Below are 27,609 nucleotides of genomic sequence, written 5' to 3'. Positions count from 1 at the left end.
TAAGTTAAACCATGGACTACAGTTAATGGTATAATTATAAACATGTGTGTTCATCATTTGTAACAAAGGTACCACACCAGTGCAAGTTGTTAATAATAGGCTGGTATATGGGAATCCTGTATTTGATGCACAATTGTTCTAAAACCCTCAACTTCTCTAATTAAAAAAATAACCAAAAATCCCCACAGAGATTAGAGGGGAAACACTAATGGCTGCTTACCTAGCCAAACTTGGGAGGAGGTGGGCACTGTATTTCCTGAAAAGTTTTCTTTTGCTTTATAATAAATGAAATAATGATAGTAAGGGTGGGCAGGAGAGGGAACAGGGATTTATATAATTTATTTTTTAAACTTTATGGACTGACTCGGCACTCAGTGTACATTTGTTGATGGTGACTTGTATAAACTGTTACTTAGGCATTATGCTATGTCTAATTTACTGCAGTAGTTGCAATTTAAAATTGAATTAAATATTAATCATCTTAACGTTGGTATTCTTTTATCTAGTTGTACTATGATATACTAGATAACATGTAAGAGAAGAGAAATTCATCCAGTTGATGGACTTTTGTTTTTCTATAGGATTATCTCTGATTCATTACCTAACAAGTCCCAGAAATGGGCATGTGTTTCTAATCAAAACTGTTTGTCCTGGAAGCACTGCTGACTTTGGTGGAAGATTTGAAATTGGTGACTCTTGGTATGAATTAATATGAGTTTCAGTCTATTTATTTGTTTGCTAGAGAGACCTTATCTATGTGTGTGTGTGTGTGTGTGTGTGTGTGTGTGTGTGTGTACAAAGAAGATAAGTTGTTTGGGTACAGGGCCATTCACATGTTTATTTCATGTGGGCCATTTATTTAAACCCTGGTACTTGTGTTAAGGGTTTCACTAATTATCAAGGACTGTCTTAAAATTAATTTTCAGACAAAATTTTTAGAGAAAATTGACTTTAGTTGTCTTTAGTTAAAAATATACCAAGTAGTTGGATGGCAGATCCTCTGGTCCTTAGTGGTTCTTCATTAACAAGGAGGTACTTCAATTCTCAGGTATGTGTACAGGGAAAGCTCTTCATTGCCAGTCACCATAGTTCTTCTTTTTGAAAAAGAGATGCCTTTTCTCCTTGTCAAAGTAGAATTAAAAAAAAAAAGTTTACAAATAATATGTCATTTCACTAAGTGTAGGACTCTTAGTCAACAGTAAGCAATGAGTGGACCAAAGTACAATTTCCCTACGTTATTAAATAATCCTTGGGAGGGCCAGTTAAACATTATCCTTATGTGGCATTAAAAGGAGGTGCCACCTACATTTTTGCCTTAAGGAAAAATTTTAAATATTTTTCTTAATATTGTAAATCTCAGAGTTTTTAAAAATGAATCTGTTTAAAACAGTAATTTTTGGTTTCAGGTTACAGTAATCCCATTTCATTTGTAGGTAGCCAGACAAAAAATACGCCAAGCTTTAACAAATGACAGCAATGTAACATGACCTTGCAGTCCAATTATGGCAAATATTAGAGGAAAAAATGCTTTTTTACATGATAATATTTATTGATTGAATCAAGGTGACCACATTTCTTGAGGACAGGCTCTATAGTTAATTCTTATTTATTATTTCCATATTGAATCCCCAGCATCTAATTCAGTGTAGATGTGCTATTTAAGGAATTAAGTATCCACTGAATGACACTGACTGAATAAATGAGTAATGTGTCAGAGCTGTGGAAACACCAGTTGTCTTATAGAAAATCCTTGGCTTTGTGTTTGCCCAAGTGAAGGACTATTGTGTTCTGGCCCCCAGGGTGCTGACTGGGCCTGCCTGCCTCAGGACACCAAGCTCCATATCTGCAGAAGGCTTTGCGCCACCTCATGCCGGCTATGGCGACATGTCTTTATCCAGGGTCCCAGCAGAGTCTGGTAGGTTCCCACACACTGTTCACTTGGGGAGGGTGTGGGGAGTGGGGGGTGGGGAGAAGAGCAGAGCTTTTCAGACTGAGATGTGCCATCTTGTTAACAGCACAGTTTGGGGTCCCTGGGTCCCCAAGTTAGGTGTTTCTAACAAGCCATCACACTGAAGAGTAACAGTGATTATTGTGTTTTTTGGTCTTTATTTTCCCAAAGAGCATGGGTTCTCTGATTATAAAAGTAATACATGTGCATTATAGAGGATTTGGAAGGTACAAATAAGCACAAAAGCACCAAGAAGGCAATGAAAATACCCTGTAATTTGCCACAAGTCTCTTAGTATTTCCATGTTTTTCTTAGATATGGCTTTAGGGGATATATTTTTCTAAGACTTTTGGTACGTAATACTAATGTGATTTCTTTAAATTAGATGCCAGCTGTCTTCCAACTGACCTGTATTATCATTACCTTGCCTCAAACCTGAGTAGCTTGCCCTCGTTTTCCATGTCCTTCTATGTTTCCTTGTTCCTTCTGCGTTAGCCCTGTCCCTGTTCCCTCTCCTGCCCACCCTTACTGTCATCAGTGCTGCTCTCCTTCTCTAGAGGTTTAAAGCCACAGCCGTCTGCAGGACAGTCCTTTGCCAGGCTGCTTCTGGGTATGTCTGCTTACTCGCAGAGAGATCGGAAACAGCTTTCTTTCTCATTGTAATATTAATTACTCCATAGCAGATGCATTGTTTCCAGTTTTTTCTTCCCTATTATAGACATTACTATTCATACCATGTTAATATTTGTGACTTTTATTCTTTCATTGAATTGTTTCTTTAGGATAAATTCTCAAGAGTGGTACTCTTCAACTACGGGTGCAAATTTCACATTGCTTTTGCTCTCTGTTGCTATGTTATTTTCCAGAAGTGGTCAAACAATTTACCAGCGTTACTCTATTTACACTGCACCCACACGAGCTTTTGGTGTTATCATAGCAAGAAGAGACCTGATAATTTATTTGTGAAATGATGCCTTGAGCTTCTTTGATTTATATTTCTTTGATTACCACCCAGGATTATTTATCTCCTTTTGTTGTAGCTTAATTTTCTTTTTTATTTGCTTGATACTCTTTCTTTTTTGTAGTAATTGTGCATAAACAATTCTGTCAGTTAATAGTTGGTCTCTTCTGACCTATTCAAGAAACTGATGAAATGATAAATTTTACTAAAGTCATTTTAAGTATGATTTCCACTCAGAGTCTTCCCTATTTTACACAGACACTCTGTGCCTTTATTTTAGCTTCCAATAAAAAGGAAAAGGCAAGCACATAAAAAGATAGTTGAGGCACTCATTTAATACATTTCCTTTGTAAATTAATATTAAGTGGCCAAGCTAGGTGGATTGTCTTAAAAGAAATTACAATGAAAGTAGCAACATTTGTTATATTTTATGGGCAGAAATTTTGAGGTTCTAAATATATTTTATCTGTATTCAAAAAGTACTGCATCATGTTACGTTAATTTATAGTTCTGCTCTTCATTTCCACCTAGTGAATGGCCTCTTCGGGGAAAAGGAATGCTTTGCAAAATTGAAAGGTTAGACAGCTATAGATGGAGAGCCCCTGGTTACTTTAAGTGAATTAGTCTTTAGCCATAGACACAGTACTGAAATCACTAATTAAAAGCATTTACAGTAGTCATGGAATCCCCGCTGGAATGTGTATTCCCTTTTCGGGGCTCCTGTGAAGCTTTATTTATATGCCTATTCAAGTGCTTATTTGTTGTCTAATTCCATTTATTTTTATATTTCTCTAGTGGAGTGTTAGCTCCCTGAGAAAATAGGCCAGGTCTTTTTTCGTGTTCATTTAGGCAGGCTCAGTACTTGGTATGCTGTAGAAGGTTCATAAACATTTGTTGGGTTGAACATTTCCTCAGAGCCACTCTTGGTGGTGTAAGCAACCAGAGAACCAAAGTACTACTAAACAGAAGTTTCTACAGTACGTTGTCCTTTAAGAAACTACTAATTAAAAATCTTGGTTTATGGCATGGTTCCTAATACTAAACAGATGGAGTGTGAGCCCTTAGGAAAGAATGTTATTATTTTTAAGAACTGGCTGAGTTTCTTTAAGTCAAGGTGGGCTAACCCAGCTTCTAACCGGCATTGTGGAGAGCAGCCCTGGATCATGAAGACGTTCACCTCTTCCTGGTGGGGCAGGCACTCTTCTTCCTAGTTATTAAAACCACCAAACCCCAGGGAATTACTTGCTTAAGTACTTTGTGTCCCTTAAGCCACACTCCCCTTAGGAGGCCAGACAGGGGTGCTTGAGCCTATCATTGTTTTCTGTAATCTAAAACCATCCCTTTTTGATAATAAAAAGGGTAGGATACATAGGAGCTGTGTTAATACTTACCAGTACAGCAAGATCACTGAGATGTTCCATTGGTAAAAGCCTGTGTGAAGGTCATCAGTTTTTTCCATCTTTCAGACTTCTTTAAAACTTAGCCACGATAACCTGAAATTGCTCTATCAGGTCCAATATTCTGAATTACATAGGACCTTATAGGACCTGAGCCAGTGATCAGGGTTTATGTTACTTATCCTCAATTTCTGAGTAACCTCGGAGAGCCTCACCCTTCCTAAGATGCCCAGAATACAGTTCTCATTCTATGCAATGACCTTGCCAAAACAGACCATATGGCTCTTTGTGCTGGCTCACCTTTGTCTCCCCCAGTCAACCCCATTTTTTCGGAAGAGATGTTTCTTTGTGTGCTTCCCACTCATGTGTTGAGAGAGGGCCACATTTATTATGTCTTGCACTTAGAAGACTCTCCAAGATCATGTCCACCTATCAGTAATCCAGAAGGGGCATTTAAGGAGTCACTGGGAAGTACTTTGGGTACTGTGCCTTGTATGGATAAAATAGTAGGCTACAGAGCTACTATTTTAAATGTGCAAGTAGTTAAATTGGCATACACATCTTTCATAGTAATAATGTTTTTCACTTCTAGTTCTATATTTGATCTAGTGCCATCCTGATTCTGGCCATTGGTCAAGGAGTCTCAATCCACCAGTAAGGATTTTAGGATACCCCACCAAAGACCATTTACTAAGCCTCAACTGACACAGCATGGCTCTCCAGTAGACAGTATCGAATTAGGCAATCTAGAATCACTCACCTCCCATGAAATCTCTTTGACCTGCCCATTCAGGAAACTCAAAGACTACATTTTGGGTTCTTCCCAAATTGCTAAAGTAATGAAGGTTGCCACCTTTCTGCCTACCATGGCTTCATTCATATTATCCCTGTCTTTCACTGTCAATTGGCATCCCTTTCGACCATATCCAGCTCCTTTGGACATTGCAGCCAGTACTTTCAGGATGTGCTCCACACACTGCCTCCACCAAGACCTGCTCCAGCACCTGAGTCAAGAGGAGAGATTGGACAACAGAGGAGTACATAGGGACACTATCTCAAATAGATTTTCTTTGGGGTGGGATCTTAACACTGGGAAAAGGAACATCCTGTTCTTATCCTGAGGCAGTACCATCTGTGAATTATAAGACCTGGAGGAACTTTCCCAGCCTAGATTATCAATGAATTTGGGAAAGTACCTTGCCCATTATACTCTACTAATCTAGAATCCATGATGAAAGGGTTCCCAACCATAGTGGAAGTTCTTTGTTTCCCAGGTATATTGGTCAGCTAAAGGGCTACTGATGCAAAATACCAGAAATCGCTTGATTTTTATAAAGGGTATTTATTTGGGATAGAAGCTTTCCATCACAAGGCCCTAAAAAGTCCACCTAAAGGTACTGTAAGAGGTACTTTCTCACCCAGAGTCTGTTGCCACATGTTGGAGCAGGATGGTGGGTGATGCCTGTGAGGGTTCTGTCTTACTCCTCCTCCCAAGGCTCCATGGTCTAGCTTCTTCCAGTCTCAGCCACAGACTGGGACAAGTCTTGGCTCTTTTCCAAGGTTTGTTTCTTTCCCGGCTCAGCTGCTCTGCTCTCTCCACAAGGCCAGCTGTAAACTGTCAGGGGAACAGCTTGACTCTCTTCCTGGGGCCTCTGCAATGTCTAATGGAGCCTTCACTCTTTCCTCATGTATCTGCTTCTTTGTGTGCTTACTTCCTGAACTCCAGGATCAAAACTCCAATTTTCTTCTCTGCCATGTCATTTTCTCTGTGACTACTACTCACATACTACTGATGTGGCCCAGTCAAAGCCTTAATCATTATTAATCAAGTAAAAGTGAAACCTCTGACTGCAATCCAATCTAATATGCCCAGAGGAACAGACCAGTTCACAACATAATCCAATATATATTTTTGGAAATCATAAATATTATCAAACTGCTACACCAGGTTTGTCAAGACCTGGGAATAGTACTCATTTTACTAGAGAAACATAATAAAATGAACCACACAGTGACAATACAAAATTCCTTTTTTCTAGTTACCATTCTGGACTAGGCACTACATTCTGGGTTGGAAAAAGAGAAGCAGGTAAACATTTTTCCAAGGAGATTATAAAATATTGTAGACATTTATATATAGGTAATTATAATACAAATGGGAATCCTATTATAGTTGCATGAACTAAGTGCTATAGTAAGGTTATCTCAGCAGATCTAGAAAGGAAACTAATTAAACAAGTTTAAATAAAGGAATAAAATTAAAATTTGTGTTTAATGTTAAAAGTTTAGCTCTAGAATAATATGATCGAGGTAAACTGTACTTAAAATATATTCAGTGGGCAATTGGTGTATTCTCTTTTTTTTTTTTTCTTGACTGTCTTAGCTAGAGGTTTATCAATTTTGTTCATAATTTCAAAGAACCAGTTTTTGATTTTGTTGAAGTTCTTTATTTTCTTATTTTCAGTTTCACTGATGTCTGCTCTAATCCTTATTATTTTTTTCTGCTTTTTTGGTTTAATTTGATCTCTATCTTTTTTTTTTTTTTTTGAGTTTCCTAAGGTGGAAGCTTATATAAACAACTTGAGATGCATCCAACGAATTTTGATAAGCTGTCTTTTCATTTTTCTGTAGTTCAAGATATTTTTAAAATTTCTTTTGAAACTTCTTCTCTGACCCATGTGTTATTTATGTTTTGTTTAAGCTCCAAATATTTTGGAATTTCCATCTATCTTTCTGTTATTGATTTCTAGTTTAATTCTGTTATGGATTGAAAGTTCTGTTCTTTTACATTTGTTGAGGGGTATCTTATAGCACAGTATGTGGTCTGTCTTGGTGAATGTTATGTGGGCTTGAGGAAAATGTATATTCTATTGCTGTTTGATGTTTCTATAGATGTCAATGAGATCCAGTTGATGGATGGTGCTCCTCAGTTCTAATATACCTTTACTGATTTTCTGCCTGATGAATCTGACAGTTACTCACAGAGGGATATTGATGTCTCCAAATATGAGTGGAGTTGTCTATGTCTCCTAGCAGTTCTATCAGTTTTTGTATCACATATTTTCGTGCCCTGTTGTTAGGGACATACATGTTAAGAATTGTTATTTTTTGGAACATTGACTCCTTTTTCGTTATGTTATTTCCCTATATATCCTTGATAATTTTTCTTGCTCTGAAATACGTTTTGTTTGAAATCAATACAGCTACTCCAGCTTTCTGTTGATTAGTGTTAGCATGGTATATCCTTCTCTATCTCTTTACTTTTATCTATCTTTGACTATGTATTTAAGGTGAGTTTATTAACAAAATATAGTTGGGTCTTATGTTTTAATCCACTCTACTAGTCTCTATTAACTGGTGTATTTAAGTCATTCACATTTAAAGTGATTATTTATATCATTCGATTAATATCTACCATATTTTAACTACTTTTTATTCATTGACATTGTGCTCTGTGTCTTCCAGTCTTTTTTTCCTTTTCTAATTTTAATCAAGCATTTTATACAATTCCATTGTCTCTCCATCTTAGAATTTCAATTATACATATTTTTTTAAAAATTTAATGGTTTCCCTAGAGGTTACAATATACATTTACAAGTAATCTGAGTACTGCTTCATGGGTAGTGCAGGTACCTTATATAACAGAATAATCCCAATTCTCCCCTTCCATTCCTTATAGCAACCATCATATATTTAATTTATCCATAAACTGTAATCATTGTTGGTATTATAATTTTGAACAAACTTTTATTTGTTAGATCAGTTAAGCATAAGAGAAACAAAATATTTTACCTTCATTTATTTTTTCTTAACACTCTTCCTTTCTTTTGTAGATCAGAGTTTCTGACCTTTATCATTTTCTTTCTCTCTGAAGTGCTTCTTTTAACATTTCCTGCAGGACAGGTCTGTTGGTAACAAATTTCCTTAATTTTTGTTTGTCTAGAAAGTTTACTTCTCCTTCACTTTTGAAGGATAGTTTGCTGAGTTCTATAATTCTAGGTTGTGTATGTGTGTTTTGTTTGTTTGTTTGTTTTACTTTCAATGCTTTTAGTATTTCACTCCAGTCTCTTCCTGCTTGTATTGTATCTGGAGAGAATCTGATGTAATTCTTACCCTTGTACCTCTATAGGAAGGTGCTTCTTTTTCTATGGCTTCTTTCAAGGTTTTCTTTTTTTCTCTGACTTACTTACATTTGAATAGATATGCCTAGGGGTGGGTTATTTTACATTTATCATGGTTGGTATTTTCTGAACTTCTCAGACCTGTGCTCTGTCATTAATTTTGGAAAACTCTCAGCCATTATTAATTCAAATAATTGTTTTGTTTCTTTTTTTCCTTCTGGTCAATACCTGCATACGTGCATGTTACACCATTTGTAGTAGTCCCACAGGTGTTAGATATTCTGTTCTACTTTTTCAGTTTTTATCTCTCTGCTTTTCAGTTTGGAAGTTTCTAGTTATGTATCTTCAAGCTTACTGTTTTTTTTCCCTCAGCTGTGTCTATTCTGATGGGCCTATCAAAGGCATTCTTCATTTATGTCACAGTGGTTTTGATTTCTAGTGTTTCTCTTTTATTCTTTTGTAGAGTTTCCATCTCTTTGCTTATGTTACCTGCCACTTTTTGCCTGCTGTCCACTTTTCCCATTAGAGCCCTTAACATACTAATCATAGTTATTTTAAATCTTGCCCTAATAATTCCCAAACTGCTCTCATATATCAGTCTGATATTTACCCTGTCTCTTCAAATTGTGTGTGTGTATTGTTTGTTTGTCTGTTTGTTTTTTTTGGCTTTATGCATGCCTTGTAGTTTTTTATTAAGAGCCAGGCATGATGTATCAGGTAAGAGGAACCGAGTTAAATAGGTGTGCTTAGTGTGAGGTTTTATGTTTATCTGGCCAGAGTTAAGCTGTATTTATTTTTTGCTGTAGCTGTTAATGGAGGCTAAAATTTCCTGTGGTGGTCTTGTTTTTATCTTCCCTGTTGTCTGTGGGTTTCCTGGTATACTACTTCTAAAATACAGTCTGAGTTTTGCCATTTCAACACTAATCCCCTATTTTCCAGGAACCCTACTGATGTGGTTGTCAGAGGTGAAGGAAGGGATAGCTCTACAGTGCTGTGACTAGGTCTCATTCTTTTAATGAGCTGCTGCTCCTACATGGTGACCATCCCAGGTGCTTTGCATCTTTTTTAAAAATCACCCCTTATTGGATAGTGGGGACTGGAATTGGGTATTTCCTCTTCCCCATGTCAAAAGCTAGACATGGAATTCAGTGTTCTTCGTTCACTGGGTTGGTTAGGTTCTGATAAAACTCAAGTAGGTTGGTTCTGGTAAACTAGCTTCTTTCGAGGGCAGCCCTTTGTAAAAGAGAGGAGAGCTCTCTGGGCTTTTTTTTTTGAAGATTTTTTTTCTATCCCCTGCCCTGCTGTTTTAGCTGTCTGTGTCCATTTGCTGTATGATCTTCTGTATTTGTTTCTCTTTTTGTCTTCCCTTCTTCCTCCTACTGGAAACAGAGGGGGTTTGTTATAGTTTGCCAAAAGGCTGTCTATGCAAAGTACCAGAAATCTCTTGGCTTTTATGATGGGGATTTATTGGGAGTAGAAATTTACAGTTCCAAGGCCATGAAATGCCAAATCAAGACATCAGCAGAGATGCTTTCTCACCAAAGTCAGTTGCTGGTGATACTGGCATTGTTGCCACATGGTGAAGCAAGATGGCTGCCCATCTCTACAGAAGTCTCTGCCTTCCCCTCCAGAATCCACCATCTCTTAGAGCTCAGCTGTGAGCAATCAAGCATAAGGCTTGTCTGTTTCTTTTTGGACCTCAGCTCTTTGAGCCTCTCAGGGGCTTCTGTTTTCCTGCAGTTCTCTCTCATGGCAGAGTCAAACATGGCAGCTCTCTTTTCCTGTGTCTGTCTCTCTGTGTCTCCTTTTATATCAGACCCAGCCAAAGGGTTAGACGCAACAAGAATCACACCCCGATGATGTACTCCAGTCAAATGGATCTCACATCCACAGGAATGGATTAGTTTAAAACAATCTTTTGTTTTTTTTGGATTCACACAATTCAAACTGTTATACTCCACCCTATGGATCCCAAAATATATATTCTTTCCATATGCAAAATACATTCACTACATCACAATATTTCAAAAGCCTTAAATCATTTCAGTGCAATGCTAAGTATAAAATTTCATAGAAATCAGTTATAGGTATGCAGTTTGTCTTGGGGAAATATTCCCCTCTGGCGGTAGACCAATGAAACTTACAAAGAAATTATCTGCTTCCAATATACAAAAGAGGGGCATATATAGGATAAACATTTGCTTTACCATAAGGAGAACTTGGAAGGGAAAAGGGTGTCACAGGTCCCAATAGTTCTGAAAACTTGCAGGGCATACTGCACTAGATTTCGAAGTCTGAGAGTCATCCTTAAGATAATGGTTTCTTCTCCTTGGGGCCTCATGGGAGCCCATCCTTTTCGTGGGTTTGCCCAAAGGCCATACTTTCAGCTCCATGTTCCTCAAGCATCTGGGTGGAAACCGAGCTACCGATGTTACCCACCAAGGATATTGGAGTGATGGTCACACTTTCCCCAATCTCTGGGGGACAGGCTCATTCCTCTTAGTACAGTGAAATGGCAGCAATATTCTCTCTAATCTTTGGCATATAGGCCCAACCCCCTCAGAGAAATGGAGTGTTGACCTCACTCTCCCCAAACATTGGGAAATATGCTCCACCCTCTGTAGCCTGGGGAGACCAAACTCTCCCTTAACAATGTGCTGGAACATCCGTCCTCTTCAAAGGCTGGGACAAACTCACCTTCTCTGTACACATGGGTGGGGTCTCTCTCTTGGCCCAAGGGAATATCTTAATTCCAGGCTTCAGCTTCCATGGTTTTCCTTTTGATGCTGTTTCTCCCTCAGTCTCTCCCTCCCCTGACTTTTAGTCCAGGCTGACAGTGGTTTTGTTCATACAGTTCTCACAGAAAGCTTGTTGGTTTAGATGAACCTCACAGGGGTCCAGACATCAGACAGTAGGACTTTCCACCACAGGTCCTTCCTGGATAACTGCGTTTCCAATCTTAACTTACAAGCTCCACGTTTAGTTAAATCCTCACATGGGGCACTATCATCTGGGGGCTTGTTTTCCAGAAGCTTAGAATTTCCCAAATCAGTCTTTGGTTTCTTTGTGCCCAGCAATTTAGTTCTCAGTTTATCTCTTTCCTCTTACATTTTTCTGTAAGCTGCAAGAAAAGCCAGGGTGCATTTTCCACATTTACTTTGAAACCTCCTCAGCTAAATGTCCAAGATTGTCATTTTCAAATTCTGCCTTCCATCTAACTTCAGGAGTCAATTTTGCCAAGTTCCCTGCAACATTAAAACAAAGATCACCTTTCCTCCAGGTTCAAATAATAGTTTCATCATTTCCTTCTAAGGCCTTATCAGCACTATATTTACCATCTGTATTTCTACCAACAGTCTCTTCAAAACAGTCTAGACCTTTTCTATCAACTGTCTCACAGTTCCTGACAGCTGAACTCCAAGAGATGGTTTTATAAAATAAAACTGTTCCAGCATTTTTGGGAATTGCAAACAGCGTGACTCACTCTCCTGGTACCAGTTTCTGTTTTAGTTTGCCAAAGGGCTAAACCTTCCAATTCTACCACCTGAATCCCAAAAAGCCATGTCTTTTCCATGTGCAAAATAAAATATTTCAAAAGCCTTAAATCATTCCAGTTCCAGGGCTGTGAAAAGTCAAAACCGAGGCACCACCAGAGATGCTTTTTCACCAAAATCAGCTGCCACATGTTGAAGCAAGATGGCTGCCAATCTCTGATAAGATTCCAGCCTTCCCCTCTGGGTTCACCATCTCTTGAGCTGCTCTGTGGGCTCAGCCTCTTGAGGCTTCATGCTTAAGCGATCCTCTAGCCCTCTCTCTTACATGACAGGATCAAACATGGTGACTTCCTTTTCCTGTGCCTGTCTGTGTCCCTCTCTCTCTCTGTGTATCTGTTTATATCAGCCCCAGGAAGAAAGTGAAGAATCAAACTGAGTCACAGCTCACTGAGGTAGTCTAATGAAAAGCCCTAAATCCACCTTATCAAGTAATCTGATCAAAGGTCCCTCAACTAAATTTATTGCAATCAGAGAGTAGAGAATCATATCCAGAGGAGTAGATTAGTTTACAAACTAATGATCATTCTCTTTTTGGGATTCATAAAATAATCTCAACCTGCCACATTCTACCCTCTGAATCCCAAAAAGATATGTCTTTCCATATGCAAAATACGTTCATTACATCACAATATTTCAAAAGCCTTATATTATTTCAGTAGTAATGCTTTAAAAAAATCTCATAGAAATCGGTTATAGGCTTGCAGTTTGTCCTGGGGCAACATTCCCCTCTGGCTGTAGACCTGTGAAACTTACAAATTATCTGCTTCCAATATCGAAAGGAGGGACGTACATAGGATAAACATTTGTATTTTTGCTTTTTGAGATTCACAAAATTCACACTGTCACAGGACTTATCTCTAATCTTCACAGTGAGAACCTGGTTGGCTCCTAGGGGTAAAACTCCTGAAAGTGTGGGCCCCTCCCCCAAGGCTGGGTCTCCAGGAGTTTTTATCTCCCAATCTAGTCCACACTCAGCCTCCAGCAATTAGCCTTTCACTCTGCAAGAAGTCCTATCCAATACTTGCTCTAATCCTGTGAATATCTATAGTGGCAAGTCTTTTTAGTTTCCATGATGATGGTTTGCCTGTGACCTCAGTTGTCAGATGGATCTGGGAAGAGTTGTTGATTTTCAGTTTGTTTCTTTTCTTTTTTTAAATTAATAAACTATTTTTAGAGAAGTTTTAGATTACATAGAAGTGAATAGAAAGTGTAGGGAATTGCCATATAACCCACCCTTCCCCTCCCATATTTTCCCCTGTTAGTAATATCTTACATTAGTGTGGTACATTTGTACAACTGATGAACCAATACTGAAGCTTTGCTACTAGCCAGGGTCTTCAACTTACATGATAGTTTACACTTTTCACTGTGCAGTTTTATAGGTTTTGGCAAAATGTGTAGGGTCTTTATCTGCCATTGCAATATCATTCAGAACAATTCCACTGCCTCCAAAATGTGCTATATTCCACCTGTTCTTCCTCCCCCTCCCCTCAGCAACTCTGGTAATCATATCTTTATATCAATGTTGTAAGTTCTTTGCTACAATATAATAATTCTACTTTGATTGGGGGTTGTATTCCCCCTTTATATTGTTCATTCCTCAATTTTGAGGCTTTTGGGATGATGTTGCCACTTGGCTTCATATTGGAAGAGGGCTTAGATCTTATGGGGCAGATGGAAAGAACTGTTTTGCTGGCAGTTGTATATACTCTTCAGTTTTGGGGGATGGGAGTTGTCCATCCTCAGCATTTTGATAGTTGTCCTGGGCAAATCTAATGGACTGGAGAGTGGGTAACTCTGCTGAGTATCAGGGTTCAGCTGGCATATAAACAGACTAAAGCCTTAGGTCTCTGGAACTTGTATTTAATGGGTATAATGCTAATTATTAGGTTCAAATGAAAGGGATAGAAACCTTAAGTCTCTGAAACTTATATTTAAGGGGTATAATGCTACTTATAGGTTCAAATAAAAGGGATAGAAGAATTGCCAGTAGGGAAATTATGAATGAGTCTAATTCCTTATATTGGGGAAACAGAATATTGTATCTTACAGAATAAGGTCCGCTGCTGGAATGCTGATTTCGTGAGTATGTGCCTTGCCTGTAGTGACTGGATGTTACTAGAACCCTTGGGAGCACCCCTGTTTGAGGCTTTGTTTACTGTGTCAGTTAGTGAGATCTGCCTGAGACATGCATAAGCATGTCTGAAATGAACTCCTGGCTCACTTTTAGGTCTCTTAGCCATAAGAACTCTTTTGTATTTAATGTTTTCCCCTGTATTAGGGGTCTCTAGGGAAATAGAACCTATGGGAGATATCTGTAAATAGTATGAGATTTTATAAAATGGTCTCATGCAACCGTGGGGATGCACAAGTCCAAATTCTGCAGGACAGGTGCAAACCCAGGGCTCAGATAAGAGTCCTCCTTGAATTCCTCAGGAGATACTGGCTGCCTGCAGTAAAGATTGGGATTCTCACTGTGAATGCTGGAATCCCTTCTCCTTTTAAGGCCTTCAGCTAATTGGATTACATGTCACTCATTGCTGATAGCAGTCTCTGCAGTTGATTGTAGAAGTAACCAGCCATCTATGCAATCAACTCACTGATAATTAAAGTCAATGTCATTGTATTACAATTATCCCAGTACTTGGTTGACCAAATAACTGATACCATTACCTGGATGAGTTGACACCATAGCCTAACCATCAAAGTCTACCCCTTGTCAACCTGGCAGCTTTATTATCACCTTAAATCATACTTGGTCTGTAAATAAAAACAACAGATTCATACATATATATGTATATTTCTGCCTAACACTATTCAACTGTACTACATACAATCAGAAACACGCTAATTCCCTCCACAATAGGGTGCAAGTACTTGGGTAGTATTCACTGTTAAACTTCACATCCTTAAATAGTGCAACATAAAGCTGTACACCTTATTTCATATAATAAGGGGAAAGGCTAGGGAAGAAAACAAAGATTAATTTTATGTATATATACAAACATACTCATAACAAAACAAGGAAGGAAGATTCATGATTACAGTTCTTATTTCTGTAACTGGTCATGTGATTGAAGTTCATATTTATCACTATTTTCTTCCACTATCCATTCCATGTTCTCTTTACCATTAACCAGCTCCTCAGCTGGCTGTGGTTCTTTACCTGGTGGGATGACCCAAACTTTCATTCCTGAAGATTCTGGGCCTTTTTTAGTCCTGCCTGGATTGGGTTGGTGCAGTTTTCCATTGTATTTAATCACAGGTCATGGTAGTATTAGGAGCCACCCTAGGGGATCTCCTGTATTCCTATTTCCCCTTGATAGCAGGATCAATTACCCCAGGAAATAGTAATTTCCTTCTTTGCCTGTTAGTAAAGAGGCATGAGGAACCCAAAGTGGCCAGGTGGCAGTCTTAACTTCCAGGTCAGTGGAATCATTGTGTTCCCTGATGGAAGCACTCCTCCTTTTGGCAATACGACCCACAGACAAGCAGAGTTTCAGGTTGCAAAAAAGGAGGCAAAATTTTTTCCTAGTGGATCACTCAGGGTAATAGCTAGTGGTGTCACTCCCATTTCCATCCTTGATTCCTGGACCTGTGAATCCTGGCTATGGGAGAAATAGTACCTTAGAGTGAGTTAGAGCATACACAGCCTCCTGGAGAAACTTGCCCCAGCTGTGTGAAGTATTGCCACCTAGTTGGTGCCAGAACACCGTTCTAACAATCCAGCTTCTTCAGGATGGTCATGAACATGGTAGGGCCAGTGAATTCCATGAGTGTATGCCCATTCCTGCACATCACTTGCTGTAAGGTTAATTCCTTGATCAGAAGCAATGCTATGTGGAATGCAGTGGCAGTGGAAAAAATATTTGATAAGTCCACAGATGGTAGTTTTAGAAGAACCATTGCCTGCAGGGAAGGCAAACCCATATCCATGGTGTATGTCTATTCCAGTTAGAACAAATTGCTGCTCATTCCATGATGGAAGTTATCCAGTGTAATCAACCTGCCACTAGGTAGCAGGCTGATCACCTTGGGGAATGGTGCCATATTGGGGACTGATTGTGGGTCTCTGCTGCTGGCAGATTGGGCATTCAGCAGTGGCTGTAGCCAAGTTGGTCCTGATGAGGGTGGGTAAGTCTATATTGCTGATCCCTTGCATAATCTCCATCCCTACCACCATGGCTACTTTGTTCATGAGCCCATTGGGCAATGACAAGAGTGGCTGGGGAAAGAATCTGAATGCTAGCCACAGAGTGGGTCATCTTATCCACTTGATTATTAAAGTCTTCCTCAGCTGAAGTCTCCCTTATGTGAGCATTTAGGTGGGACACAAATATTTTCAAGTTTTTTTGGCACACTCAGAAAGTTCTGTTCACATATTCTTCATTACCAATTTTTGAATCATGTTCTTCCAAGTCCCTGACCATCCACCTAAACCTTTGGCAACAACCCATGAGTCGTATATATACCACTTCCACTTTATGATGGAATGCTGCTATGCATGCCAAATTTTATGGTTTGGTGGGTCAGACAATACCCAGCTCATGATAGGCAACTCGGGTCTCATGGTTACTTGGTGGCCTGTAACCAAGCATTTGTCAGATAGATAGCTGCATTCCAGGTACCAGCAGATGTGCTGATTTGCTCAAACAATGGTACCACATCTGGAACAGCAACTGTAATTGGCCTGTAACTTAGTTCAGTGTCAACTAACGCCCAGTAGCTGGCCAAAAGCTGTTCTCAAAAAGAGAATAAATATCTACATAGGATGGTAGGGCTTTGCTCTGAAATCCTAAGGGTCTGCATTGGGATTCTCATGTAGGGGCCTGCCGAAGGCTCCAGATGGCATCTCTATTTGCCACTGACACTTCCATCCCATTGGATCTGCTGGATCATATGGCCCAAGTGGTAGTGCGGCTTGTACAACAGCCTGGACCTGTCACAGAGCCTCCTTTTATTCAAGTCCCCACTCAAAACTAGCGGCTTTTCTGGTCAATTGGTAAATGGGCTAAGTAGCACACCCAAATGAGGAATGTGTTATCTCCAAAATCTGAAGAGGCCACTTAAGAATTGTGCCTCTTTTTTTTGGTCATAGGAGGGGCCAGAAGCAAGAGCTTATCCTTTACTGTGGAAGGGATATCTTGACATGCCCCAAATCACTAGACACCTAGAAATTTCACTGCGGTGGAAGGACCCTGTATTTTTGTTGGATTTATCTCCTATCCTTTCTCACACAAATGCATTACCAGTGAGTCTAAAGTCATTGCTACTTCTTGCTCACTAGGTCCTATCAACATGATATCATCAATATAATGGGCCAGTATGATATCTTCTGGGAGGGAGAGTTGATCAAGGTCCCTGCAGACAATATTATGACTTAGGACTGGAAAGTTGACACACCCTTGAGATAGGACAGTGACAATTTATTGCTGACATTGCCAGCTGGAAAGCAAACTGTTCTGGTGGTCCTTACTAATGGCAATTGAGAAAAAAGCATTTGTTAGATAGATAGCTGCATTCCAGGTACCAGCAGATGTGCTGATTTGCTCAAACAATGGTACCACATCTGGAACAGCAGCTGTAATTGGCATAATCCACTGTCATCCTCCAAGATCCATCTGTTTTCTGCACAGGTCAGATAGGAGAGCTGAGTGGAGATGTGGTGGGAATCACCACCCCTGTGTCCTTCACATCCTTAGTGGTGGCACTGATCTTTGCAATCTCTCCAGGAATCTACTATTTTGCTAGGTAGAGGTAGTTCCTGTGGCTTCTTTTTGGCCTTTCCTATCATAATAACCCTCACTCCACAAGTCAGGGATCCAATGTGGGGATTTTGCCAGTAGCTGAGTGTATCTGTTCCAATTACATATTCTAGAACTAAGAAAATAGCTACAGAATGGGTCCAAGGACCCACTGGATTCACTGTGAGACATATCTGAGCTAAAACCCCATTGATCACCTGATCTCCATAAACCCCTACAGACTTGTGTACCACAGTGACATTTTGGGTTTTCTGGAATTAATGTCACTTTTAAGCCCGTATCTAGTAATCCCCCAAATACCTGATCATTTCCTTTTCCCCAGTGCATGGTTATCCTATTTAAAGGCCGTAAGTCTCTTTGGGGGAAAGGTGGGAGGAAGAATAACAGGATAAATTTTTGGCAGTTTAACAGGGTCCCTCCCCAGGGGTACCTGGCATTCCATTCATTCATGGTGCTCTGGTCCGTATCCTGTCTCAAGTCTGGCAATTGATTAAGGGGCTGTGATTCTCTGTGTCTGCAGTTCAGTTTAGGGTTTTATTTACTTGATCTAGAACTCTTCCACTTATACAGATCAAGTCGTAATTTTGTAGACTGCCTATCTATTTCACTTCTAGGTACTCCAGTACTTCATTCCTTTTTACAGCTTTATAATATTCCATCATATGTATATCACTCATTTTATTTATCCATTCATTAGTTGATGGGCACTTGGGTTGCTTTTATTTTTTGGCAATTGTGAATATATATTTTAGCACAGTAATATTTTTAAAAAAGAAGCCAGATACATAAGAGTAAAAATAGAGGATCCCGTTTATATAAAGTTCCACAATATGCAAAATTAAACTGTGGCTCAAGAAGTCGAAATAGTGGTTATCCTGGGAAAAAGGGAAATGATTGAAAGGGCATTCATAAAAAGGCACTCCAGCATTCTGGTAATGTTCTGCTTCTTGTTCTGGGTGCTGGTTACACAAAGTACAGTCACTTTGTGAAAAGTCATTGAGCTTATATTTATGAGCACTTTATATATATATATGTATATAATCTTGATTTTCTCCTCTGCTTACTCAGTACTAGCATATAGAAACAATACTGATTTTTGCATGTTGATCTTGTACTCCACCAATTTGTTTATTAGCTCCAGTAGCTTTTATTGTAGTTTTTTAGGACTTTCTGTATATAGGATCATGTCCTGTGGAAATAGTGAAAGTTGTGCTTCTTCCTATCTAATTTGTATGCTTTTTATTTTTTTCTTACCTAACTTCTCTGACTAGAACTTCCAGTAAAATGTTAAATGACAGTGGTGACAGTGCACATCCTGTTCCCAATCTCAGCAGGAAAGCTTTCAGTCTTTCACCATTGATTGTTTTGTTAGCTGTGGATTTTTCATGTATTCCCTTTATCATGTTGAAGAAGGTTCCTCTCTTTTTTTAAAAATATTTATTTCTCCCTGCCCCCCCCACTCCCCGACATTCCCTGCTTTCTGTGTCCATTTGCTGTGTATTCTTCTGTGTCTGCTTGTATTCTCATTAGGCAGCTCCAGGAACTGATCCTGGGACCTTCTGGAGTGGGAGAGAGGTGATTACTCTCTTGTGCCACCTCAGCTCCCTGTTCTGCTACATCTTATTTCTTTTCTCTGTGTCTCTTATTGTGTATCTTGCTGTGTAAGCTCTCAGTGTCAGCTGGCAATCCTCTGTGGGGTGCCATTCCCATGCAGGGTGGCACTCCTGTGTGGGGTGGCATTCCAGCATAGGCTGGCACTCTATGTGAGCCAGCTTGCCACATGGGTCAGCTTGCCCTCACTAGGAGGCCCTGGCATCGAACTCTGGACCTTCTATATGGTAGGTGAGAGCCTAGTTGGTTGAGCTGCATCTGTTTCCCAGAATGTTCCTTTTATTCATACTTTTCTGTTTTTTTTTTTTTAAATCAAGAAAGAATGCTGGGTTTTGTTAAATGCCTTTTCTGCATCAATTGAGAGGATCATGTGATTTTTCCTTTTGTTTTGTTAATATAGTGTATTACATTAATTGGTTTTCTTATGTGGAATCACCATTGCATACCTGGGATAAAACCCACTTGATCATGGTATATTATTATTTTCATGTACTGTTGGATTCTGTGTTTGGGTATGTTGAAGATTTTTCATCTATATTCATGTGAGAAATTGCTCTGAATTTTCTTTTCTTGTTGTATGGAATGAGTTAGGTAGTGTTCCCTCCTCTTCAATTTATTGGAATAGTTTGAACAGAATTTGTATTAATTCTTCTTGGAATGATTGGTAGAATTCCCCTGTGAATCCATCTGGTCCTGGGTTTTCTTTGTTGGGTGGTTTTTGATTACTGATTCAATCTCTTTACTTGTAATTTGGTCTGTATAGGTCATCTATTTCTTCTAGAGTCAGTGTAGTTTGTTTGTGTGTTTCCAGGAATTTTTCCACTTCATCTAAGTTGCCTAATTTGTTGTCATACAGTTGTTCAGTTGTTCATAGTATTTCTTAAGTTACTTTTTATTCTGTGGGGCCAGTAGTTATGTCCCTTTCTCATTTTTTATTTCATTTATTTATAACTTATCTCTTTTTTTGTCAGTTTAGCATAGGACTTGTCAATTTTATTGCTCTTCTCCAAGAACCAACTTTTGGTTTTGTTGATTCTCTCTTGTTTTTTTTAATTCTCAATTTCTTGTATTCTTCTCTAATATTTGTTATTTATTTTCTTCTACTTGTTTTGGAATTAGTTTGCTGGGTTTTTTTCCTAGTTCCTTGAGGTATGTATTTAGTTCTTTGATTTTAGCTCTCTCTTCTTTTTTATTATAAGTGTTTAGGGCTATAAATTTTCCTCTTAGCACTGCCTTCACTGTATCTCCTAAGTTTTTTTAATATATATATTTTTAAATTTATTTTTAAAAGATAATAAATCACACAAAATGTTACATTAAAAAATATAGGAGATTCCCATATACCCCACTCCCTACACCCCCCACTTTCCCCACATCAACAACTTCTTTCATTAGTGTTATACATTCATTGCATTTGATAAATGCATTTTGGAGCACTGCTACAGAGTATGGATTATAGTTTACATTGTAGTTTACACTCTCTCCCAGTGAATTCAGTGGGTTATGGCAGAGCATATAATGTCCTGCATCTGTTTCTGCAGTATCATTCAGGACAGCTCCAAGTCCCAAAAATGTGCCCATATTACACCTCTTTTTCCCCCTCCCTGCCTTCAGCAACTCCAGACATTGATTGTCTCCACATCAATGATATAATTTCTTCCATTGCTAGAGTCACAATAATTCTATAGAAGAATACCAGTAAGTCCCCTCAGATCTATATTTTATTCCCCAATCCAGAAGACTCTGGGATGGTGATACCCACTCTACTTCTTAATTGAGAGGGGGCTTCTCTAGACACATTGACCTCTCTTGCAATTTCTTCTTTAACCCACTAATTGTTGGAATATGTCTTTTATATTTGTGGATTTTTCAGTTCTCCTCCTGTGATTGACTTCTAGCTTCATTCCATTATGGTCAGAGAAAGTGCTTTGTGTAATTTCAATCTTTATAAATTTTTCGAGGCATGTTTTATAACCAAACATGTGGTCTCTCTTGGAGAATGATCCATGTGCACTTGAGAAATATATATATCTTGCTGTTATGGGTTGCAGTGTCCTATATACATGTTAGGTCTAGTTCATTTATCATATTACTCAAGTTCTCGGTTTCCCTGTTGATCCTCTGCCTAGATGTTCTATCTGTTTATGAGAGTAGATATATTGATGTCTCCATCTATTATTGTAGAGATGTCTATTTCTCCCTTCAGTTTGCCATATTTGCTTCACGTATTTTGAGGCATGATGGCTAGGTGCCTAGATATTTATGATTATTATTTCTTCTTGGTGGATTGCCCCTTTTATTGATACATAATGTCCTTCTTTGTCTCATAAAGTCTGTATTGTCCAGTGGAGGTTTAGCTATGTCAATTATTTTTTGGTTACAGTTTTGTATGGAATATTCTTTACAACATTTACTTTCAACTTATTTGTCTTTGGATGTAAGGTGAGTCTCTTTTAATGGAGGAGTTTAATCCATTAACATTCAATATTATTATTGTAATATTATTACTTTAACAATGTTATCCTTTGGTTTTCATATTTCATCTTTTTGGTCTCTCTTTTTACCTTTTCAATACCTTTATTGATAATTCTCACTTCTTCACTCTATTCCATGCCTCTCTCCTGTTTTTCCTTTCAGACTGTAGAATTCCTTTTAGTATTTCTGCAGGGCAGGCCTCTTGTTGATAAATTCTTTCAATTTTTGTTTATCTGTGAATATTTAAAATTCCCCCTCATTTTTGAAGGACACTTTCTTCCATGAAAGAATTTTTGGTTGGCAGTTTTTCTCTTTCATGATCTCAAATATATCATTTCATTTTCTTCTCACTTCCATGATTTCTGATGAGAAATTGGCACTTAATCTTATTGTGGATCCCTTGTATGTGATGAATCACTTTTCCCTTGCTGTTTTTAGAATTTTATCTTTAGCATTGACATTCTGATTAGTATATGTCTCAGGGCAGGTCTGTTGGGATTTATTCTGTTTGTAGTACATACACTCATAAGCATTGGGAACTTTTCAGCTATTATTTCCTCAAATATTATTTCTGCTCTTTTTCCCTTTTCTTCTCCTTCAAGGATACCCATTATATGTACATTTGTGCATTTCATGCTGTCATTCAAATCCCTGAGACCCTGTTCAATTTTTTTTCATTTTTTCTCTATCTGCTCTTCTGAGTTTCAATTTTCCTGTCTTCTAGTTCACTAATTATTTCTTCTGCCTGTTCAAATCTGCTGTTGCATACCTCTGGGTTTTTTGTTTTGTTATTGAGGTACTGGGAACCGGAGATTGAATCCAAGGCCTTGTATGTGGGAAGCCAGCACTCAACCACTGAGCCACATCAGCTTCCCTGAGTTGACTTTATCATCTGTTTTGCTTGTTTGTTATTTTTTCAGGAGGCATTGGGAACCGAACCCAGGACCTCCCATGTGGGAGGCGGGTGTTCAACTGCTGGAGCCCAATCCATTCCCTGTAGTGTATTTTTAATATCTTTTAATATGTTTCTTCCCCATAATTTCTGCTGTTTCTTTATATACTTTCAAATTGTTCCTTATGATCACAGTGTCTTCTTAATTTCCTTTCTCCCTTTAACTTTATTTTCCTTCATCTCCTTGTATTGATTTAGGAGGTTTGTTTGAATATTTTTATTTAGTTTTCCCAAATTCTGTGTCACCTCAGGTTTTAATTTGTTCCTTTGACTGGACCATATCTTCAAGTTTCTTAGTATGGTTTGTGATGTCTAGACATATGATAATATTGTTGAGTTTGTTTTGAAGGTCAGTTTCTACATCTTGCCCAGGGTTTTATTGTTGGTTGTTTGTGTTAAGGCTTTTCTTTGACACTTGGTTCAACTTACTGCACACTTTTAACTGATCTGATTCTTTCCCTGTATATGTGGTGCAATTTTTAATATTACAGTTTTTGTGAATGTTTTACCCCCAGGAGAAAAATTCCTTTCTTCCTTTCCTCTCTTCCTTCTCTGAGAATCTTTTTTGAGGAAGTACTGGGGCTTGAACCTGGGACCTCATACATGCAAATGAGCACTCAACCACTGAGTAACATCTGCTCCACAATGAGAGGTGTTTTTTTCATTTGTTTTTAGGAGGTACCTGAAATCAAAGCCAGGACTTCATACATGGGAAGCAGGCAGGCACTCAATCATTTGAGCTCTATCTGCTCCCCTCTGGGAATCTTGATCTGTTCTGTTTGTTTCAGTTTTGCCTCTGTAGTTACATTTACACTTCTTTTGTTGTCTCCAGCTCCCCCTCCCTGGAAGGCAACTCTTGCCTGAAGGTCATTCCAGAAAAGACCTTCTCAAGACCATATTTCCCCACCCAGACATGGCCAGGAATCCACAAAGGGATCAATGACCAATTCCAATGTGTTCTGGGAAGGGGATCAGAAAGGTTGCCAAAATTCTCCCCAGTGGTTTCCCAAAGCTGTGCCTTCTGGCCTGTCCATCAAATGCTGCCCTTTAACAAACTGTTCCCACTACCTCAAGGAGGTGCTTTGTCTTTAAATCTCCACTGCTTCCACCCCTGTCCAGGGTGCAGTCAAAATGGCTTCTGCTGCCCTTATCCAGGGCATGTCAAAACAGTAGCATAAAGATGGGACCCAATGATTCAAATTTGGTAATCAAAAGCCACGATCAGTGCTCTGCCATGCCTATTCCTGTTTTGGGGGAAAGGATATTTATGTTCCTTTCAGCCAGCAGCAGGTAGCCAGGGACTTGACCCCAGGTTGGCCCACCATAAGAATGGGGGATGGGTGTCAGCAGCTGCAGCAGAGAGAGCTACTCACTATTCTTTACTGTAGTTTATCAGTCTCTTCCTCCCTCTCTTCCCTGGATGCTGTTCTGGCCTCTGGAGCCCCAGAACAGTTGTTTCAGATAGTTCCTGCCTGTTTAATAGTTGCTTTGTTGGAAAGACCGAGTGTTAGAGCTCCCTACACTGCCATCTTCCCCAGAAGTTTGTGCCTTGCTTCTCTTTTGAAATCCCATTTTGTTGTTGTTCTGACCTGAGGCAACCACATGCCTTTTCAAAGAAGCATCAGAGTGAAACTAATATCCTACAGATCAGTATCAGGATATAATATGGTCAGTGATGTTGCCAGAATTTCTCTCAGTTCTTGGCTAAGCTACATAAAATGAATTTCAAGAGTGAGCCAGCTTAGTTAGGCCAGTAATTTATTAAGGAAGGGAGGGAAGATAAATGGGAGAAAATAACAGATTACAGGTCCCAAGTATAGGGGAAGGGGTTGAAAAGAGATAAAGAGGGCTGATTTACAGATTACAAATGCCCAGGTTTTACTTGTGTGCTGTTCCAGGCAAGAACAGGGGAGTCTTGTTTTGGCCCTTACCTTTTAAACCATTAATTATTCTTCCCCTTTGCTACTGACAGGGGAGGAGTCCCAGCAGTTTGTGTTTTGATTGATTACCCCACCCATCAATCCCCTGGGAGGGCCCAATGATAAGGCCTCCTGGAGAAGATCCCGGTCTTCTCCTGTCTTCCAGAGGAAATCTTGTTCTGAATGAGGTTTCTCTCAAGGGTCTTCCAGCAGCCATCCTGGGGGTACCAGTGGCCACATGGGCATCCTGCCAGTTTCCAGATTCATCTATTGATTCTCTTCCTAGCCTGCCTCAGTGAGAACATGGGCAGTTCTCTAGGAATTTTATACAATCTTTAAGTATTTGTAAGTACATTTTATCCATATAAATTCAACCAATAGAAGGTTAGAAAATCTCTTTTAATTTTTGTATTTCCCATGAAATTCCTAACATATCAGAGGAACCCAAAGATTTTTAGCACCATATTTTTACATGATGAAAGAATAAATCCTTTGCAACTGTTTGAAATAAAAGATAGCTTTTAGGGTTTGGTTTTGTGAAGACAAAATACAAAAGTTGTCAGGTTTAAACATTATGTTAAACAGGAAAATGGTCCCCGTAAAACAATATTTATTTCCCTATTTAACCAAAGTGACAATAAAATAATGAAATAAGACTTAATATGATTATAAGAAAAAGTCTTAATTCCTTTAAATAATAGAAGACTTGTCTTCTAAAACAATAAAGGATGGTAAGGTCAACATAAACATTAACGAGGATGTTATTCTAATATGACATAGAATCTTTGTCTTATAAGCAGAATACTTAGATGGCATTAAAACAAACAAACAAAACAAATAGAAATAACCTTATCAAATATTATTCAGCACTGACCACAACAAATAAAATTCATTTCTATGAACCCTCCACAACTTTCTATATCCATTCAGGCTTTTTCTTACACATTCTTGCTTCCCATTCTGTGAAAAACAGTAATTTTATTTTGGGAAAAATCTGTCTTTTTTCTTTAACAAAGAACATCCTGCATACTTTACATACCTGCCACCTTAAGTTACTAAAAAGATCTTTGAAACTGTCTTCAAACATCCTACAAAAATAATTATATTTGAAATAAAGTTTTTAAAAATAATTCAGTTACATTAAACAGAAATTAACTTTTTTCATAATTTTAAGATCTAATAGCCATAATGCAGGCTTATTTTATCAGTAAATCTGTATAAATTTAGGGAGAATATACCCAAGTAGAATAAAATTTTATGTTTGTATTGCAATTAACATGGTAGTACAGAGGACATAGCTATTTTAGTTACGGTTTTCAAAAATATTACTTTCCTCACTTTGCCATTTTATTAGTATTCCAGTGAGATACATTATGAATAATTTCTGAAATAGTTTTCTGGAGGCAATTAGGGAGGACCGGTTTAAAGCTATGATTTAATGTCAGGCTTATAAAAGTAGCCAGCTTCTTTCCATTCTTTTTTGTCACTTCTTCAAATAATTTTGTACATCTAGATTTCTGTATGACCTTCACCCGCAGTCCTTAAATTAAATGGTAAAGATATCCAGGCTCCTAAGTCTGAAATAAGACTGAATTATTTGTAATACCCTTTGAGTCTTCAGTAGGGTTTGATGAATCTTATCACTATAGAAGGGGAGGTTGAGTAAGCCAGAACATAGACAAGGAAGACAGGAAGAGTCTGAAGGATATAAGTTTGATGTCCCTAATTCCTGGAAATCCAGGGTACCAATTTACATATACATCTGTGTGTATTTTTAATATTTTCATATGTATATATGTAAACACATATATGTATATTAGCACACATTTATTTTTAAGCAATTTGAATGGAGGTCTCCTAAGAATTTTTTTATTCTTAATTTGATATTACCATTTGGAGGTAGGAAAATGTGCATCAAACAGACAGACGCAAATAAAAAACCATGTAGCATCAGTTAAAATCTTTTTTTTTTTAAAGATTTATTTATTTATTTCTCTCCCCACCCCGGTTGTCTTTTCTCTGTGTCCATTTGCTGCGTGTTCTTCTTTGTCCACTTCTGTTGTTGTCAGTGACACAGGAATCTGTTTCTTTTTGCTGCATCATCTTGCTATGTCAACTCTCTGTGTGGGAAGCACCATTCCTGGGCAGGCTGCACTTTCTTTTGCACTGGGCGGCTCTCCTTATGGGGTGCACTCCTTGCACATGGGGCTCCCCTACGTGGGGACACCCCTGCGTGGCAGAGCACTCCTTGCGTGCATCAGCACTGCGCATGGGCTGGCTCCACATGGGTCAAGGAGGCCTGGGGTTTGAACCACGGACCTCCCATGTGGTAGACAGATGTCCTAACCACTGGGCCAAATCCACTGCCAGTTAAAATATTTAGCCATGAGTCAGATACAGAAACACAGAAATGCAGAGATATAAAACTTGTTAGCTTAAATTATAATTTTGTACCTTTTTCTGTAAATTCTCATTCTGATACAAAGACATGAGCTTTTGGGATTTATTTTTAGTTCTCTTCTCTTTTACAGTCTAAACTTAAGAAATACATTTTCTGACCATTTTTCTCTAGATTCAAATTTGTATTGAGGCCAGGGAGTATTACAAAAGAATTTCATCTTTTTCTTTTTCATTGGTTCATAACTGAACATAGACCAATGATCTCAAACAAATTCCAAAGGACTATAGTCATCAGTACTGCTAACATTTCTCATGATTATATTTTTCAGCATGCTAAATTAAGGTGTACACAGAATTAAACTGATTAAATCAGAAATACCAGAAAGCAGAACCAGAATATGAAAATTGTATTGTGAGTACTTCAGTGGCTACCTCTCACAAGCCTGGGACCTGTACCCAGCAACCAGAGCAGAGCTAATGTGGAACTTGAACCACAATTTTGATTA

At 38.5% G+C, this 27,609-nt stretch overlaps 1 long non-coding RNA gene across 1 annotated transcript in view; it reads left to right on the top strand.

Moving 5' to 3' along the window:
* Positions 1-611: 611 nt before the first annotated feature.
* LOC131279022 (uncharacterized) overlaps positions 612-27,609 on the top strand; it is a 30,468-nt gene continuing 3,470 nt past the window's right edge. Inside the window, exons 1-2 of the long non-coding RNA XR_009186363.1 lie at positions 612-699; positions 1,800-1,915. This is a non-coding gene — a long non-coding RNA (uncharacterized lncRNA). The remainder of the gene's footprint in view (positions 700-1,799; positions 1,916-27,609) is intronic.

This window comes from Dasypus novemcinctus, chromosome 6 (assembly GCF_030445035.2).
Source record: "Dasypus novemcinctus isolate mDasNov1 chromosome 6, mDasNov1.1.hap2, whole genome shotgun sequence".
NCBI lineage: Eukaryota > Metazoa > Chordata > Mammalia > Cingulata > Dasypodidae > Dasypus > Dasypus novemcinctus.
Note: the sequence above shows the minus strand (reverse complement) of the source record. Positions and strands in the feature narration are given on the sequence as shown.